This window comes from Periplaneta americana, chromosome 4, assembly GCF_040183065.1.
Source record: "Periplaneta americana isolate PAMFEO1 chromosome 4, P.americana_PAMFEO1_priV1, whole genome shotgun sequence".
NCBI lineage: Eukaryota > Metazoa > Arthropoda > Insecta > Blattodea > Blattidae > Periplaneta > Periplaneta americana.
Window position 1 is genome coordinate 85,383,990 of NC_091120.1, and position 20,613 is coordinate 85,404,602.

At 37.0% G+C, this 20,613-nt stretch overlaps 1 long non-coding RNA gene across 1 annotated transcript; it reads left to right on the forward strand.

The window, feature by feature from the left end:
• The first annotated feature begins 18,096 nt into the window (after positions 1-18,096).
• LOC138698843 (uncharacterized) lies at positions 18,097-19,972 on the forward strand. Its single transcript, XR_011331954.1, has 3 exons — positions 18,097-18,271; positions 19,529-19,686; positions 19,764-19,972. It is a non-coding gene; the product is annotated as an uncharacterized lncRNA (long non-coding RNA).
• Positions 19,973-20,613: the final 641 nt, after the last annotated feature.

Genomic DNA, 20,613 nt, shown 5'->3' on the forward strand with positions numbered 1-20,613 from the left:
GACTGTAGCCTATATATTATGTTCGTTTGGTTTTACTTGATTTATAGTTTGATTTTTTTATTATTTAATTTGTATTTCTGGCGATGTGGAAGAGAAGGCCTCATGGCCTTAACTACGCCAGAATAAATAAATTAACATATATATATATACACACAAATTAAAAAACATTTGAAAGTAAGACACTTGATGAAATGTTGTTTTAAATTGAGTTAATCCTTTCAGGCATTTGGCTAAGAAGTTCATTAATTCATGTAAGTGACGCTATGTAAAGATTAACCTTTATGGACGTGGAAAGCTTATTAAAGACAATTCGTTTGGTTGTCTGTAGTTGAGTTTCTGAGATTTCCGAAAAGTCTAACAACCAGTTTAATAAAAAAAGAAGCAAGAAGGACAATTCGGGCAACGCCGGGTGCTTTCAGCTAGTATCTAATAAAGACCAAATACAGACTTAGCTCAAAGCACAACGTCGAGTTGTTGCGTGTCATAGAAGAGAACAGAATTAAAAATATGCTATTCACATGAAGATCAAAAACAAAATTAACAGGGCTATATCCACTGCCAATCTCAATTTTATTGCGTAATTCAGTTGAATTTGATTATTCTACAGCCTATATCCACTGCCAACCTCAATTTTGTTGCGTACTTAAGCTGAACTTGATACTGTCAAGCTCAATTTTGTTTCGTAATTTAGCTGAATTTGATTATTATGCATTCTATAGCCACTGCCAACCTCAATTTTGTTCCGTGATTCAGCTGAATTTGATTATTCTACAGTCTATATCCACTGACATCCTCAATTTTGTTGCGTAATTCAGCTTAATTTGATTATACTACAGTCTACATCCACTGCCAATCTCAATTTTGTTGCGTAATTAAGCTGAATTTGATTATTTTACAGTCTATATCCACTGCCAACCTCAATTTTGTTGCGTAATTCAGCTGAATTTGATTATTCTACAGTCTGTATCCACTGCCAACCTCAATTTTGTGCGTAATTCAGCTACATTTGATTATTCTACAGCGAGACCGCTCAGTTAACAGAACGTCTCCTCTCGGAAAGGGAGAGGAAATATAATTCGGTTATGTGAGAGTCATACGAGACCGGATAAACTTTGTATCTGCAGATAGAAAATACTTGCACCAAAATCCTCGAAAGGTCTCAGAAATTGTGCCATCCAGTGTTCCATGAAAGTATAAGAAAATAAAACACACACATACTGTATATAGGCTACAATATACAGCTCAGCAATTCTGTGATTTATGTGAAAATGTGAGGTCTGCTTTTACAAGGCAGTTATATGGTTTCATGACTTCACAGAGGTTTTATGAAAGAGAAAGTAACAAGTTCCAGCCACCGGCTTAGCTCAGTCGGTTAAGGCGCTTGCCTGCCGGTCTGAAGTTCCGCTCGGGCACGGGTTCGATCCCCGCTTGGGCTGATTACCTGGTTGGATTTTTTCCGAGGTTTTCCCCAACTGTAAGGTGAATGCCAGGTAATCTATGGCGAATCCTCTGCCTCATCTCACCAAATACCATCTCGCTATTACCAATCTCATCGACGCTAAATAATCTCGTAGTTGATACAGCGTCGTTAAATAATCGACTAAAAAAATTAAAAAACCAACAAGTACCGAATTCTTGGCGCTGTGTGTGTCATGAATGGGATTATTATAATTGCCAGCGGTACATATGAGTAAACAAATTACTACTTATCCCATCTCCTTAGTGCGCTGTTTTTGGAGTTTACTAAGGAATATACACGTTTCGTTAACTCTTTTACTTCGTCTAGACTAGGTCTCAATGTAGGTTTGATTCCTGGAGAAGTTTCTTAAACGTTTACACACCCACTGCTGTTTGGCGGACTTGTCGGAGTCAATTTTGAACATGGGCAGTAGTATGCCTGTTTCGTTGCATCTTCAATCTTAAGAAAATCTTATTCCTCTGAATTGTGGTCCTAGTCCGACCATATTCTGGCCTGCTGGTAAATAAATTTGTCCCCTGAAGCTTTAACAGCTCTTTGGATACTTCCAATTCACGCTTAAGATCTTTACGAGACATACCTACCGGTGACAGTGCAACGGCTTTTGCAGAATTCTCTGATCTTAACATGTTATTCGCATTGTAAAATACTCGACTGTGTCGCAAATGGCGATGAGTTTTAAAGGACGACAAAATCTTAAGCTCGACTTCCTACGGGAGGGAAGTGAAGCTGTGGGTCCCATGTGGTAGATAGGGCACGTTCTTGATAAAGGACTCCAGACAAAATATGTCGTTATTTCTCGAACATGTAAAAATTTGGAGATAGCACAAATAGCTTAAGTCCGCATGGGATTACTTTAACCTCTATCCATCTATCAGTGGCTATTCATTTAAACAAGACTCTATTATGTGTCTCATTAGGTTTATTTCTACCGGCAAACGGCAGCACACTCACGGATGAACGTCTATTTGAAGGTTCTGCACTTAAATTCGTATGGGACGCAAACCCAAGAGTAATATTAATCGGTTTCAACAAAGATAAAATTAATTATATTTTTGTTACACTAATATTAAAATAATGTATAATATAAAATTAAGTACCGGCACCCAATATTATATCACTAGAAACGCGGGAAAATACTATTTTAATGCTGCTAATGAGGATCAACATATTTCCGGAGCATGTGCGCTCTCTTTTTCCCTTTCTCTTAATTTTCTGTCATCTGCGTTCGCTCCTGCTGAAGTTTTCTGTGCATTCTAAACTCTCGCGAACAGTAAGAGCTTTCTCCTTTCACTAAAGTCACAGTAAATTTAAGTGCAATCGGACGGGAAGCTAGTTTCTTATACTCGTACCACGGTCATAAGCGCAGAAAAACCAGCGTTCATATCCCTAAGAGTCCGAGTGGAATTTTTACTGACAAAAACGGAGTTTGGGCACGTTTCTTTATAATATTCCTACTTCCCCTGTCACCATTCTGTCGCTTTTTCATTCACTATTATAAAAATTTAAATAGATGTGCAAAGTTGTACTGCCATTGTGATGTGCTCACGGGCTCGTAGTAGAACGCAGGCGCAGACAAATTCCCTATCTGTCAGAGGTACGTCACATTCTGCATACCATGGACACAGAAACCATGGCCATGGATGAATATATATTCATCCATACCATGGCGCTCTACAGTCTCTCCTCAAAGAACTGTGGAAGTTTAGACCGAATCACTTGTACCTGACGTTAAAAACAAATTTTTATCATTTCGAAATGCCAGATGAACAGTTTTCATGTCGGAGATGCGAGTCTAGCGAGGCAAAGTAGGAATCTATGTCACAAAGACACAGGAAATATGACTAATTAGAGAGAGGAGTAAGAACAAAGATGAAGATAAAAATAAGTAAAAAATCAAGAAAAAGGAAGAATAACAATAACGAAAACACATTAGACAAGCGGAAGCACATAATTATATAAAACTCTAAAATGCGACTGAAACAGTCTTATCATTCGCCCGCATACTGTGCAAGGTACGTGAGGTTCGAAGACCGAGTCGTAAATCTTACTAATTTGTGTAATTTAGGTTTATGCATTCCCATTTAACAAGTGCTAATGGCATGTAGAAGACAAATGGAAGTTTCTTGGAGTGATTCCAGCAACACCGCAAGAAAAGAAGTAATCGGATGGTAATGGTATACTTCTTTCTTTCTTTCTTTCTTTCTTTCTTTCTTTCTTTCTTTCTTTCTTTCTTTCTTTCTTTCTTTCTTTCTTTCTTTCTTTCTTTCTTTCTTTCTTTCTTTCTTTCTTTCTTTCTTTCTTTCTTTCTTTCTTTCTTTCTTTCTTTCTTTCTTTCTTTCTTTCTTTCTTTCTTTCTTTCTTTCTTTCTTTCTTTCTTTCTTTCTTTCTTTCTTTCTTTCTTTCTTTCTTTCTTTCTTTCTTTCTTTCTTTCTTTCTTTCTTTCTTTCTTTCTTTCTTTCTTTACGATTTATTCCTGCTGAAAGTGCAGAACACCCCAATGGGCAATGCGTCATTTGCAACAAAATCCTCCTTAACAACTCGTTGGTATCCGCTAAGCTGAAATGACACCTGAAAACAAACCACGTCATTGCTTGTTTTCGTGAGAAGAATCGAAGAATCTCTCGAAGATTATTTATTCTATACGCACCTTTGGAGAACAATGCAACCGGGGAAGAAATTTTTAAAACCATAATTATTATTAGATGCGTAGGCTAAACATGGTTTGGAATAACACTAGTCATGGCAGCTGACATCTACACACTTCCTATGTATAAAATCGAACTGCTCTCGATCTCGATATGACGACTGTGACGCCGCATATCACGTAGATTGTAGTCTTACTTGAAGGATAGCAGAACACGTGACGTGAGACAAATGAGTTCCACTTGATATTTACTTCATAGATCTGATCTAGCTCAATATGTAATGAAAGAGCAAAGATTCGAACCTCTAACGGATACCAATATCGTTTACACAGCTGAGATTCACTCAGTCTCCTGTAAAGTTTTATTCGGCTTAAAGCTGCCAGAACGTCATAACAAGCACTCATCTCCGTACAGTGCCAAGGATCAGAAAGCATGGGATCTCTCCCTGCCTGTCTATCATCCAACATTATGATGTGCTTGCGTTACTTACAAATAGGTTATACGGTCTAACAATGGTTAGGGGTGGTGATTTTTCGCAAGAGCGACAAAATACGAAATGACTATAAAAGCCTGTGATTTTGTATTTTCGTTTTTCGTGACCTGTAAGTTATATCCGTTTTTAAATAAATTTTGAATATGCAATAAAATGCGAAATGTACTCAAATGGAGGGGGCAAGGAACTGGTCACCCTACCCCATTATCTCCTGGCCTAGTTGCCTCATAAGTGGTACCTTCTTGGTATCACTTGTGAGGTTCAGATTAGTGTCCTGCAATGTTCGAACATGAGAGCGGCAACCAAGACATCACAAAATTCATCTTATTTTATTTGAAAAATTAATCATAAGATCTGTGCTAAAATTCATAAGCGGTTGAAACATTAAAGGGTGGCAGTGAAGAACAGCGAATATTTTATAACAAGATGGGACAAACACGACAGGCCTCCTCCTGCAGAGTGAACATCGGAGAAATATCGAACTTCACCATACTCGACAAACTTGTCTGTAATTCACAACGCTAGTTCAGACCTGTCTTCGAACAGTTGACTAAACAAGAAACAAAACATGAGAACATCTGTGTCATGAAGATAATACATACTTTCTCATATATTTTATGCATCTGACAACAATTGAAGACTGGACATAAAAAAGGTTGTAAGTGCCAATGTCTTTGTAAATTATTTTTTTCCAAAATAGAGTGTATGTTCCTAGCTCAATCCAGTAAGAAAAGAGGGCAAGTCCCAGTGCAATTTTACAATTTAGAATTTAGCTTCTACCACAGATGTGTAAAATGTATGATGTTACATTATTACATAATTTCACAAGAAAGCCCTGTTTCTAGAGTTTTTCTCTAGGCACATAGGGCCATATTCATAGACGTTCTTAGCGCTGGCTTCCGGTGGATGATCAGCGAGCTAACGTTTTTCGTATTCGTAAACCAGTGTTAGCGATATAATATGATATGAATCCTGAACAAGTAATCAGTCGAGAGCCGGGGCTAGTTTAGCACGCTCGTAGCGCCGTCTAGTGAAATATCTATGCATAGCATCCTTACAGTCTTTTTTATGTCCAGTCTTCAATTCATTTCTTTACCACGTTATCAGCGTTACTTCTCTCTCTGTGATTTATTTTCTTGAAATTATAATTTATAAGGGCTGCCGAATACCTCAGTTGATAGAGCTAGTGGCTACGAATTGAAAGTTCCTTGGTTCATTTCCGGGAGATGACAGAATTTTTACCGTTAGAAAATTTCCAGAACGGCCCAGGGGTCCACTCAGCCTCCTGTAAAAATTGAATACCAGGTCCTTCTCGCAGTAAGAGGCAGTTGGAGAGCGGTGTCGACCACGTGACTCCGTCCTAGTGCCGAGGTCATGAAAGCTCAGAGCTTGCCTACATGCCCCATGAGCCTTCATGGCGTATAAAGGGAATACCTTTAGCTTTTATAATTTATAAATTATAAGACGCAAGAAAAATAAAATAATGTATTCTGCATTCCATTTTTACAATGCACAAAAACAGTTTTTTAATAAAAAAGGGAATATAGGTGACTTTAATTATACATTGTACGCTGGAAGTAGTTGTATATATTAATTCTATACAAATTCCTATATCTCTCTTTGTATACTGTAGTCGTTTCCCGCTTACGAAAATCAGTATTGAAAATGCATAGAAGCCGCGGTGCGGCGTTGCTCAAACGTTAGCAATTTGATCTCGCATAATGAAACTGCGCTCGGCGTGGGTTCGAATCCCGCTTGGGCTGATTACCTGGTTAGGACTTTTTAAAAAGTTTTCTACAAATGTAAAGAGAGGCTTCAGATTCAACTTACCAACTTCCCGATGCTAGAGATAACCTTGCATTTAAATATTCGATCAAAATGTATACGACTATTAAATTATACTGTATTACTCGTTTAGTTGGTTTTTTAACGACGCTGTATCAACTACGAGGTTATTTAGCGTCGATGAGATTGGTAATAGCGAGATGGTATTTGGCGAGATGAAGTCGAGGATTCGCCATAGATTACCCGGCATTCATCTTACGGTTGGGGAAAACCTCGGAAAAACCCAATCAGGTAATCAGCCCAAGCGGGGATCGAACCCGCACCCGAGCGCAACTTCAGACCGGCAGACAAGCGTCTTAACCGACTGAGCCACGTCGGTGGCTTTACTCTTTTATAATGAATCTGTAAATATACTGGTGATTAACCAACAGACTTTCTTACTTACTTACAAAATGGCTTTCAAGGAACCCAAAGGTTCATTGCCGCCCTCACATAAGCCCGCCATCGGTTCCTATCCTGTGCAAAATTAATCCAGTTTCTATCATCATATTCCATCTCCCTCAAATCCATTTTAATATTATTCTCCCATCTACTCTCAGCCTCCACAAAGGTCTTTTTCCCTCCGGCCTCCCAACTAAAACTCTAAATGCATTTCTGGATTCGCCAATACGTGCTATATGCCCTGGTCATCTCAAACGTCTGGATTTAATGTTCCTAATTACGTCAGGTGAAGAATAAAATGCGTGCAGTTCTGCGTTGTGTAACTTTCTCCATTCTCCTGTAACTTCATCCCTCTTAGCCCAAATATTTTCCTAAGAATCTTATTCTCAAACACCCTTAATCTCTGTTCCTCTCTCAAAGTGAGAGTCCAGGTTTCACAACCATAAAGAACAACCGGTAATATAACTTTTTTTATAAATTCTAACTTTCAGATTTTTTTGACAGCAGACTAGATGACAAACCGAATAATAACACGCATTTCCCATATTTATTCTGCGTTTAATTTCTTCCCGAGTGTCATTTATGTTTGTTACTGTTGCTCCAAGATATTTGAATTTTTCCACCTCTTCGAAAAATAAATCTCCAATTTTTATATTTTCATTTCGTAAAATATTCTGGTCACGAGACAGAATCATATAATTCGTCTTTTCGGTGTTTACTTCCAAACCTATCGCTTTACTTGCTTCAAGTAAAATTTCCGTGTTTTCCCTAATCATTTGTGAATTTTCTCCTAACATATTCACGTCATCCGCATAGACTAGAAGCTAATGTAACCCGTTCAATTCCAAACCTTCTCTGTTATCCTGAACTTTCCTAATGGCAGCGAAATTAAAAAATAAAGGTGATAGTGCATTTCCTCGCTTTAGCCCACAGTGAATTGGAAAAGCATCAGACAAAAGCTGGCCTATACGGACTCAGCTGTACGTTTCACTGAGACACATTTTAATTAATCGAACTAGTTTCTTGGGAATACCAAATTCAATAAGAATAACTTATCATATACTACTTCTCTCTTAACCGAGTCATATGCTTTTTTGAAATCTATGAATAACTGATGTACTGTACTCTTATACTCCCATTTTTTCTCCAATATCTGATCAGTAGTCGATCTATTTCGCCTAAAACTACACTGATGATCCCCAATAATTTCGTCTACATACGGAGTTAATCTTCTCAAAAGAATATTGGACAAAATCTTGTACGACGTCAACAAAAGTGATATTTCTCGAAAGTTACTACAGTTAGTCTTGTCCTTCTTCTTAAAGATAGGTACAATTACCGACTTCTTCCGTTGTTCCGGTACAATTTCCTTTTCCCTAATAGCAAGTACAAGCTTATAAATTTCGCTAGATAATGCGGTTCCATCCACTTGTATTAATTCTGCTGGAATTTGATCGATACCTGGAGACTTGTACTTTTTCAGATTTTCTATCGCAATTTGGACTTCTGAAAGTGTGGGTTCGGGTATAAATGGCTCAGCAATTTGTATTTCAATTTCGTTCTGATCATTTCTATTTGGCCTGTGTACATTTAGTAGTTTCCCAAAATTGTTTTTCCATCTGTTCAGAATTGAATGAGAGTCTTCAAGCAACTTACCATTCTCATTCTTGATCACGTTTACCCTTGCCTGATATCCGTTCTTAAGTTTCTTTATACCTTATATAAATCTCGAATGTTTTTATGTTTACTATTTGTTTCTACCTTATTCAGTTTTCCCTCAAGTAATCTCTCTTTTTATTCCTAAGTGTACGATTTGCTTCCCGTCTTTCATTGAAATAACTATCTCTATTCGCCTCAACTGGATCCTGTAAGAATTTCAATTTTGCCTGTTTCCTTCCTTCTACTACCATGCAACAATCTTCATCAAACCACGGTTTCATTTTCTTAGTCTCATAATAACCTATGCTCTGCTCAGCTGCAATTTTGATACTATATCTGATATTTTCTCACAAGCTATTAACATCTAACTCTTTCTCAACTTCGTCGGAGCTTTCTAAAGTGGCAAACCTAATTGAAATTTCAACCTGATAATGTTGCTTAGTTTCCTCGTCCTTTAATTTCAGGATATTTAATCTACTAATATCAACTTGTTGCTCTACTCGCTTGGCTACTGATAGTCTTTCTCCAATTGCCAAATAATGGTCAGAATTACAGTCTGCCCTCCTGAAAGAATGAATGTCTGCTATACTAATATGTCTCCGTTTACCTATCAAGATTTGGTCTATTTGGTTGTGCGTCAATCCATCTGGAGAAGTCCAGATACAGTATATTTATGTTGTACTTTAGACAATTAAATTTTTTGATATCGCAAAGTTGACTACCCTAACTCTCTTTTCTAATAGTTGGTTTAAAAATATCCTCCCGTCCTACTTTAGCATTGAAATCTCCAAACTAAATTTTCATGTGATATCTAGATAATTGATGAAAAGTGTGTTCCAATTCCTCATAGAAACTATCCTTTATATCGTCGTCTTTCTCTTCTGTAGGGGCGTGAGCATTTATAACTATATCACACCATCTACCCTTAAGTACTAAATACGATAACCTGTCACTGATAAATTCGACCTTTTTACTGCTAATTTCATTATTTTATGAACAAAGAATCCTGTTCCTAATTGGTGATTATTGTTTCCTGCCCCATAATACAACAAGTAATCTCCTATTTGTCATATGCCATTCCCATCTAACCTAACCTCTTGTACTCCTACAAAGTCTATTCTATATCTAGCTAGTTCTTTTGTTACTAATGTTACCCCTCCTGTTCTATAAAGACTAGTTACGTCCCAAGTTCCAAATCTCATAACCTTATTCCTTTGCTGTGGTCGTGCCAGAGAATCAGTCCCATTCCGAGGCTTATTGTAAGGTTTCATAACAAGCTGTTTTTACGGTGATAGGTTGTTAGCCCTTCGCCCAATCCCAAACTGGAGGACCACCCCTTATCGGCTGTCCACGACTGCTTATTCAATATATTCGCAGCTACCCTCCATATCTGAAGCCCGTCTCCTCTATCCGCAACCTGAAGACGCGCCATGCCGTGGTGATAGGGACCCACAACACATGGTTAATCAATAGACTACCATTATGAAATCAATTCCTTGTAGGGAAAATATTTTATTAACAATCTCTTTCGTGTACGAAAGATGACTGTGAGAACAGGTAATTTTTATTTATTAAAATCATCGAAGAGATACTTAGAGGTTTATATTACCTGTGGCCATGAATGAATTTTGACTGTACCTTCCGACTTTTATAGAAAAGTATTTTTTTTTTTTTACAAAAAACAGCATATATTTTTCTTAGCTTTCTTTCGATAACGGCTAACAGTTTGTTCTATATAAATTAATTTGTGCAGCAATCTTTAAGTTCCATTTTTTCAATTAGGGACATAATTCTGTAGTGAACAAAGTAATTACTAGACCTATATTTAAAATCGTTAAAACTCTTTTATTATTTTCTTAACGATTTGCATATGTATCTTTAATTTCTAAATGTTTTAAGAATTCTTCGGTCGGATGTACAACTGTCAAAAGAAAAAGTGGCCGCTCTCCTGAAACCAAGTTCCCTTCGGGTATCTTCGTTACAATTCGGAGTCAGGCGATGTTACATGTTGTTGGACCACGTTGCCTGATATCTACAGTTATAATTAAAGTATTTTGTGTGTTATTCGATAGCGTAACGGTAGCGTTCAGGCCTCTTATTCATGAGGTCCTGCGTTCGACTACAACCTCATGCTTTTTATGTTCTTTTTTGTTCTGTTTTTGAGAGAGACAAACTATACATAATGGCTCCTTTCTCTTTTACGATTATTTTAGTAATTAACATCAGGTTCATTAATATATTATGCCATGACTTTATCATTATGATATTGTGGCTGCAAATGGAAAGAAAAAAGATTTTATTCTCAATAAAAATATCTTTCGTGGCATAAACAAAACAAATTTAGTGGCGTCGGCCTTAAAACATTCAAACAATTAAGCGTTCAAAAAACAAAACAAAAAGCCACAATTCAATATTTAGTCTATCTTCCTCTTATCTCGATCATCTTGCAGTCGAGTGGGCATGGAATCCACTAGTCTTTGCAAATAGCGACTGTTCTTAGACACGATATTCCAGGCATTCTGAACATACCCACATACATAAGTGTTCTGTCCATGGGCAGGTCTTTCATTGCAAACCCAGCAATCTCCAATCTTTCCTATTTTCTGCCTTCCTCTTAGTCTCCGCATATGATCCACATATCCTAATGTCTTCTATTATTCTTTTCAACCAGAGACCCAACCAATTCCTTTTTCTCTTTCTAATCAGTTTCAGCATCATTCTTTCTTCACTCACTTTTTCAAACACAATTTTATTTCTTATTCTTTCTGTTCACTTCACACGCACCGCTCTTCTCCACATCCACATTTCAAATGCTTCAATTCGTTTCTCTTCATTTCGTCGTAATGTCCATGTTCCTTCCCCATACAATGCCGCACTCCACACAAAGCACTTCACTAGTCTCTTCCTTAGTTCTTTTTCCAGAGGTCCGCAGAAGATCCTTCTTCTTCTATTAAAAGCTTCCTTTGTTCATGTTGCAGTTTTTCTTGGGAAGGATAGGCCTAAATGCGCTAACATCCCGTTGCTTTCCGCACATCACTATCTCTTTCGCATCCTATTAAATTCCAGGGGGCCCAAGCGTGGAGATGAGGAGAGTGGATTTTACTAATTGGCCCCTCCGGACTTCACCGAAAGTCACGGCAAGGGTTAAATATTAATTCTATCAGGATGTTTGACCCGATCAGAGACCGGGAAATCTCAATTAGCCTTTGCCCCCCGCATCCTGGACTAGCTTCTACGAATCATCAGAAAATCGTAGAGTGTGATTGGGCCAATTTTTCCGAAAATGTTTCCACACTTTTGCCCTCGTAGCTCAGCGGACGAACGTCGGAATTTAGATGTCAACGTCCCAGGTTCAATTCCTCGTTACTCCTTTTCATTTTATTGTGGTTCAAGATAGTATAATGTAATAATACAAAAAGAAAAACTAATAGCAGTATTATGCAACTGGATTTTTCCAAACCTAATATTAAATTTATGTTATTTATATCGCTAAAGAACGATTACAATATAAATAACTTGAATATTATTTATACAGTATCACTAAAGAACGATAACAGAATATAAATGATAAATATCGGTTTGTTTAATTAATATAAGATATTATATAATACGTATTTAATTATCTAAATAAAATAACCTATTTTACAAAGAAAGATGGTTATTTGTGTTATAATAATTACTTACATAAAATACAGATTATTCATATTGCGAAATAACAATAACAATATAAATAACTTGAATATTATTTTATAATGCTAATGAAGGAAAACAGAATATAAATGATAACTTGAATATTATTTATATCGCTAAAGAACGATAACAATATAAAAACCGTGAATATTATTCATATCGGAATTTCACAGATTTATTACAGATGTATTTAAGAAATTGTAGAAGAATAGTAATTAGTAACAGTGTCCTATTTATTCTTCTTGGAGCCAATTTGTAACTTTTAAAAGTGTGGTTACTGTGTTGAAGTGTATGTGTTGCAACGGATGCTTGATTTGTTATGTATGTGTCAGTTATGGGATGCTTGATGTCGTCGCAATGTCGTAATTATAGTTTGATTGTGTTTGTGTAACTATTGTGTATTAATTTATGATGTATGGTACGGAAAGCTGCATATTTATGTTATAGAAGTGTTACGTATGTGTGTTGTTAATGTTTTTGTATGTTTCAAATTGATAACTGATATTTGTTTTGCAATCGCAATGCCTAATTTACGGATTGTTTATGCTTTGTTTACATCGCGTAAGCTAATTTAATTTTCTTTTCCATTTCTCTTTATGCTTATCTTTTTTGTGTATAAAACTATAGCCCTAACATATATATGTAAAATAGGGTTAACCCCCATTGGAGATACAATAATAATAATAATTATTATTATTCATATCGTTATAAAACGATAACAGAACACAAATGATGACTTGAATTTTATTCATATCTCTAAAGAACGATAACAAAATATAAATAACGTGATATCCATAAAGAACGATAACTGGATATAAATGATAATTTGAATATCATTTACATCGCTAAAGAACGATTAAAAAATAAAATGAAAACTTGAAGGCCCAAACCCACAACCTTTGAATCATTAAACAAGCACTCTACCGCTGGTCTACGAGGTGCAGATATGGAACACTTTCATAGTTCCGGAACTGCTTGTACAACCACATGCATCGTGTAACATCGCCGTGACCCGAAGTGGACTTTGAAAATATTCTCTGTTCACGAGTGCGGCCATTTTTTTTTTTTTGACAACTGTACAGTATAAATACGAGTATGTTAATAATAATGAATCTCCCTGAAACATAAAAGTGTGGAAACATAATACCTAAACTACTTCATTTATAAATTATTTACCGTATGCGAAATGAAGGTGAAAGTATCCTGTGACGCAGTGCAATGTATGAGGGCATGGAGCTAGAACTCACATGATTCCTTGACCTCAGCATAAGAAGAAGGTGATTTGGTCAGCATCACACTCAGACCTCCTTTTTATCACCGAAAAGAACTGGTTCTGAACTGGAAAGAAGGCTGAGTGACCACGAAGCCGTTTTGGAAGTTATGATGATGTGAAAAAATACCGTCACGAATCCGGGACCTTCCAATCTGCAGTCTGCTACTTTAATACTCGAAACTTAAGGAAAAAAAAATTGGGAGAAAAAATGTTAGAATCGAAAATGAAGAAGTCGCCATTTTGTGTGGTTTTTAAAATAACATCCGTTGATTTTAGTGAAAGTAATTATACTCGTATTTTCTATACATTATTCCTGTTTGAATTGACTTGTAAATTCTGAACTAAAGCAAATCCGTCTGATTGTTTACGAGAAATCACTGTACACAGACAGATGGAATGGTAACAGGAATAATAACTTGCCGCGTTTGTGGCTCAAACGCTAGCGCTCTGGTCTTCCATTCAGACAGTCCGAGCCCGATCTCCACTCAATCGTTGCAGATGGGTTTTCTCAGGATACTCCCATTACCCTATATTAATCCTTTAACGCTCTCATCTCCCCCTCATTTCATCTACTATCTGCAGTAGTTAAAATAGATTGGGGAGAAGACTTGAGGATAGTAAGGATTTATGATGCTGATTTAGGAAGGATTTTGGGCTCAAGACCCCAGGTATTCGTCGAATGATTTGACCTGGCTCTTTCTGGGCTGAGGCAGAGCCGACCTGTCAGCTTAGGATCCAGGCCGTCTGTCAGAAATGGACAATCAACGCATAAGGGTGCACAATGGGCCACTGTGTAAGAAAGCCTAAACAGTGTTATATATTATATTATATTATATTATATTATATTATATTATATTATATTATATTATATTATATTATATTATATTATATTATATTATATTATATTATATTATATTATATTATATTATATTATATTATATTATATTATATTATATTATATTATATTATATTACATACATTCAACATTCAGGCCAAAGTAAATGCAAGGTCATTTACCATTACCTTAGAATATGAAAACGTGCACAGTATGGCCTGCATTTTTGTTGGATCACGCACCTTTTTTTTTTTTTTTTTTTTTTTTTTTTGCAAAATTCAACTATTAAGGAAAAGAGCGCGAGAATATTTTTATTTCATTATTTAACGACGCTGTATCAACTACGCTGTTATTTAGTGTTGATGGGATTGGTGATAGCGAGATATTATTTGGCGAGATGAGGCCGAGGATTCGCCATAGATTACCTGAAATTCGCCTTATAGTTGAGAAAACCCTCGGAAAAAAACTCAACCAGGTAATCAGCCCAAGCAAGAATCGAATCCCATGTCCGAGCGCAACTCTGGATCGACAGACAAGCGCCTCAGCTAACAGAACTACGCCGTAAATTTAGCGGGATAAACTAATAACTTTTCAGCTACCTAACAGATTTTTATGAAACTTTACACAGTAGTTACAGGTAGCATAGGTCTATTTGTTTTGTATACAAACTCTGATTACGTTGGTATAAGGAGAACTACCCCTTATAGGGGGTGCAACTAGACAAAATCAATAATTTTTCTCCTATCTAACAAATTTTCATGAAATTTTATACAGTAGTTACAGGAAGTAATTTTGTTTTTGTATACAAACTATGATTACGTTTGTCAGGGGCGGACGCAAGGGGGGGGGGATTAAGGGGATATATCCCGTCCCGAAATTTTGAGAAAAATACGAAACAAGAAACAAAAATAATATTGGTTTTAATTCGTGAATGTACATAGGAATTGGAGGGTTTTCCAGGTAAATTCCCTTTGCTAAAATGTTAAATACATGTATCTTTGCTTTGAAAGAAATCCCTATATCTGGGATTTTTCTTGCCTCTGCTTCGCGACTCTGATCCACTGCCCACTGGAGAGTAGAGTAGCACTGTCCTCTCGCAAGAGATCCAGCGCAAGGGGACTAATAATATAACTCGTTATGAGTGACTAAGTGGCCAGGATCCGACGGAATAAGCATATCATGATATGCACCTCTGCACATGTATGGACATTGTGCCATTGTCATACATCTCTATGACGCAGTGCATGAGGGTAGGCCACTAGAGAGAACCCAAGAGTTGGAACTTAAACTGAGACGATTCTATCCGACACCGGGATGGGTATCCGGTGTGACTTAGTGGATAAAGCATGAGCAACTAGAGCTGAAAACCCAGGTTCAAATCCTGGTGCCGGAGAGAATTTTTCTCCGTTCTATTACTCTTTCATCGTATGATGACGCAGAATATCTGCATGGAAATATCATATGTACTTCGGTACATTAAAATAATATATATGATATGCGTAAATCACTTCGTGATTTAAGACGGCGCTTATTCCGTCGGATCCCGGCCAACTAGTCACTCATAACGAGTGCACCTAAGCACATGTGTGGACTTCAGTCCTACGTTCATAGACATCTATGACATAGTGCAGAAGGCGGCCACTAGAGGGAACCCAAGAGTTGGAACTTAAACTGAGACGATTCTGTCCGACACCGGGATGGGTATCCGGTGTGGCTTAGTGGATAAAGGATCAGCACGTAGAGCTGAAACCCCGGGTTCAAATCCCGGTGCCGGAGAGAATTTTTTCTCTGTTCCACTCTTCCATCATCATATGGTGACGCAGAATTTCTGCACTGAAATATTATCATATGTACTTCGGTACATCGTAATATAAGCCATACAGAAATCAACATTTTTGGTGTCTATGATTGTAGCTAGCCCTGTTTTTAGCCTGTCACATGGTTTAGCCAGTCTACTAAAGTCAGAACAGATGGACCTTAAGACATGCATTGAACTATGTGAGAATCTAGGAAGAGAACTGGAAGATTTTCGTTTAAATTTTCTGCCAGTGAACCTAGAGGCAAAAAGTGTTGCTGAAGTTACTGGGATTACGCTGGAAATTCCAAGAACTGCAGGGAGACAAACACAGCATTCTAACTTCAAGACAGAGAGTCCTGAAGAGTATTTTAGGCTTTCAATTCCCCTTCCCTTCTTAGACTATTTTATTAGTCAGCTCAAGGACAGGTTTTTAAATTATAAGGGAATCCTAAAGTCCATACAAACTTTGCTGCCTAAAAACATAGTGCGAGCATCAGATGAAGATTTATAAACTGCTGTTGAGGCTATAGTGATCAGTGGCCCAATGATGTTGATGCATCACCAGAATCTTTCTTCAATGAATTGAAGATGTGAAGAAGAAATTTCCTTGATCAGAAAAATCTTCACCTAATGCCTACTGATTTTACATGATCTTAGAACAGGTGCAATGAAATTATTTTTCCCTGCACTCACAAGGTGCTAAAACTTTTCTGCACGTTGCCTGTAACTACAGCAACACCAGAACGGTCGTTCTCAACATTGCGGTATTTGAAGACTTACCTGAGGAGCAGACAGATTAAATGGACTGGTCTTGATGATGATACATAAAAATGTAGAAATAAAAGCTTATGAAATACTGGATGAAATGTCTAAGAAGCCTCGTCACCTTCTTCTGTAAATATCACTGTCATTGTTTTTGTATTGCAGTCATTGTAAATATTAAAATTAAAAAATTGTGGTTTCTTTAACAACGCTCGCAATTGCTGAGGTTACTGGTGTTCCAGAATTTTTTTCCGCAGGATTTCTTTTACATGCCAATAAATTTACCGATATGAGGCCTGTCACATTTAAGCACACTTAAATGCAATCGAACTGTGCTGGGATAGAACCCGCAACTTTGAGCACAGAAGGCTATACCGACTACGCTACTCAGGCCAACTTGTAAATGTTTGTGACTCGGAAACAAATTGTGAGTATATAAACTTATTTCTCATTATTACATTTTTACTATTTCCTCAAATCCCTCCCCGAAAAAAAATCCTGCGTCCGCCCCTCACGTTTGTATATGGGAAACTACCTCTTATAGGGGGCATTTAGACAAAATTAATAACTTTTCCCCTATCTAACAGATTTTCATGAAAGGTTATATAGTGGTTACAGGGAGTACATTTGTTTTGTATACAAAATCTGATTACGTTTGTATAAGGGGAACTGCCCTTATAGGGAAGTGCATTAAGACAAAATTAGTAACTTTTCTACTAACAGATTTTCATGAAACTTTATACAGTAGTTACAGACTGCATATTTGTTTTCTATACAAACTATGATTACATCTGTGTAAGAGCAACTGTCCCTTGTAGGAGGTTGTATTTATACAAAATTAACAACTTTTGTGTCTAAGATGTTTTAATTTGGAAAATGGGATCTCAATATAATTTCCTTTTCTTCATATTTCCTCAGATTGTTTCACAAATTGTAATCTTATTGGGCGGCAATGTCTCGTGAAACATGTTCTTGGATTTTGCCTAATTGTAAGTATCTTTACAGACGAATCTGTTTTGGTTACCAGTCTAAAAGTACGTTTTCCTCGGTGCGACTATTGCGATGATCGTTCAACGATGATCGTGCAACGACAATCGTTGAGCACTATTTCTTTGTATTTCATATGGAGCTGTTTCCCTTCGAGCGACTGCCGCTAGAGTCGTTAACGACGATCGTACGTCTTGAATAGTCGTTCAGGAAAAGGGTGAATATAATCGTCAGTCGTTGACTTATTTGTTCTGCGAAAGACGTGCATCATGGCTCCTTCGTTTTCTGGTGCGGATGATGAAATTCTTCTCGAGGAAGTGGCGAATCATCCCTCACTGTGGCAGCTGTCACATGCGTCCTACAAGGATCAAAGGGTCAAGGACAATATATGGGCTGAGATTGCCAATAAAGTTGGAAAATCAAGTAAGTTATTTAAATACTTCTATTTTATTTTAATAATTACTTATATAATTTTAATGCAATTTTTTTTACAATAGTGCACAACAAATGAACAAAATCTTAATATATTCAATAACTATATTATGCAAAATTGTGTAATTCGTGTACAAAGTAAGCAAAAAATATTACCACATTAGTTGAAATACAGTTGGTTTGGCGATTGGTCATTACCAAGGAGAAGGTTTCAATACTCTTATCAATTGATAATGTCTATATCGATATGTGACACTGTCATTTTGCTGGATGTTTAATAAGCTATGAGAGCACTTTTATTTATTCTGGCTTTTATTATATATCTATAATTTAACGTTATAATTTAAGAAAATAATAATTAATTTCGGTCGGTTCTATTAACTTGGCGATCTTGCCAGCCTACCCTCCCGTCGGTGCTGAAATATGCAGCAAATGAGTCTCTTACTTCAAATCCTTCAAAATTAGCGTACCCACGAGCTCTTGCCAAACGTATCAAATTGTCTCTGGATGGGTCTTGCATATGATCTGGTTCATGGTATGAGGCTCCAGTGTTTGCAATATAGGCATCCCTCAGTATGTTGTGCAAGCAGCAAGAAACTGTTACAACATCGTCGACTGTTTGGGGGAGTAAATTTATTGGGGTATAGAAAATGCGAAAAACTTGTGCTAGTAAGCCAAACGCGTTTTTTTTAAGTTCGGCGAGCACGGCACAATCTGTAATTAAATATAACTTTCGAGTTCTCGCTGATCGCACATTCTCGCGAGTATGGTTTCGACATGTTTGGATGCAAGTGGAAAGCATCATCACCGACGAACACGTGAGGTAACACAAGATCGGAATTGGGTAGCTTGTTTGGGGTGGAAGCAGTGCTCTATTGTATAGAACATTCTCCCCAGAGCAGAAGCACTATTGAGAAAAACCCTTTGTAGTTGTGAAAAAGAGAGGAGGAATTTCTTGGACACACAATGCAAATATGTTTGCCATCAATGGCTCCTGAACAGTTGGGGAAATCCCATTTCAACCCAAATTCTTTTGCCTTTTTTTTTTTCTAAGTCCTCTTGAGTCTGTGGTGGTAACATCAATGGCACTAGTCTTCTTGAGTGCTGCTAACGTGTGTTTTATAATTTTACTAATTGCGCTAACACTTAATCGAAACTGAAACTGCAGCGAATGGAAGGATTCACCAGTTGCCAAATACCTGGAAATAAGAACAAGCAGTTTATTATCACTTATTACTTTGTTTACAGTTGATCAATGCAAAAAACGCTGGAGGAACATAAACGACACGTACGATAGAAAAAAAATAAGAAGACGGGCTCAGCAGCTACTCCAACGAAAAAAAGGAAAAAAAATGGGCTCTGGAGGAAAAAGTATCATTTCTAAGAACAGCTGAAGAACATCGTGGGTTTGTAATCATTTTTCACTCTAAATCAATCATAAAAATAATATAGATGACATTTTTAGCCTATCATTTCCTTTCAGAAGCTTCTTCAATCTCAATCCGTCACAAGAAGAGGAAGTAGATTCACCTTTGCCTGGTGATGAGCAAATTTCGCTGACGCAAACCTCAACTCCAATGCAAACCTTACCGACGCAAACCTCAACAACGACGCCAACAGCATTGCCGACTCCGTCTCCTTGTAATACCTTGCCGCAATACCCCACAACATGCAGAGGAAAAAGACCAAACAACAGAGAAAAAAATTGCTGACAGTTTAGAAAAAGAGGGAAGCTGAGCGAAATGAAATTATGAGGGCTTTGCTTGTAGAAGAAACTGAGGATGATGTTGACCTTTTTTTCAAAAGCTTGGCCAAATCAGTAAAACAATTAACACCTGTTCTACAGCAACGAGCTAAGGTCGAAACATTAAACGTTATAACAGGATTGCAAACTGAAATGTGGAAATCAATAAAATATAGTTCCTTCAATCTTCCCAATAGTCAACATTTTTGCAGCGACACTTCAGCTACTGTTTCGCCTCAAATTATCCCCATTTTCTGATGCAGATTCTTCGTATCAGAGTTCTACCCTAACAGAGCTTACTCCCTTCTCTCAACCTCCCGAAAACTTTTGCCATCAACTTGGTGATGAAGCTTTTACATAAATTAATGTATGTAGAATTTTTTGTCTTCTACTATTTGTATTTTAGGAACTTTATCTTTCAACAAATTTGTTTGATATAGCCTACATTGCTTTTTGCTATCCTTGTTTTTTTATTGAACATTTGTAAGGTTTCAAAATGCAATACAACTGAATTTCAGAGTGTAAATAACAGTAGTACTTACCTCAATGTAATAGCAAGTTTTTCATCGGGTATTACAGGGTACAGATT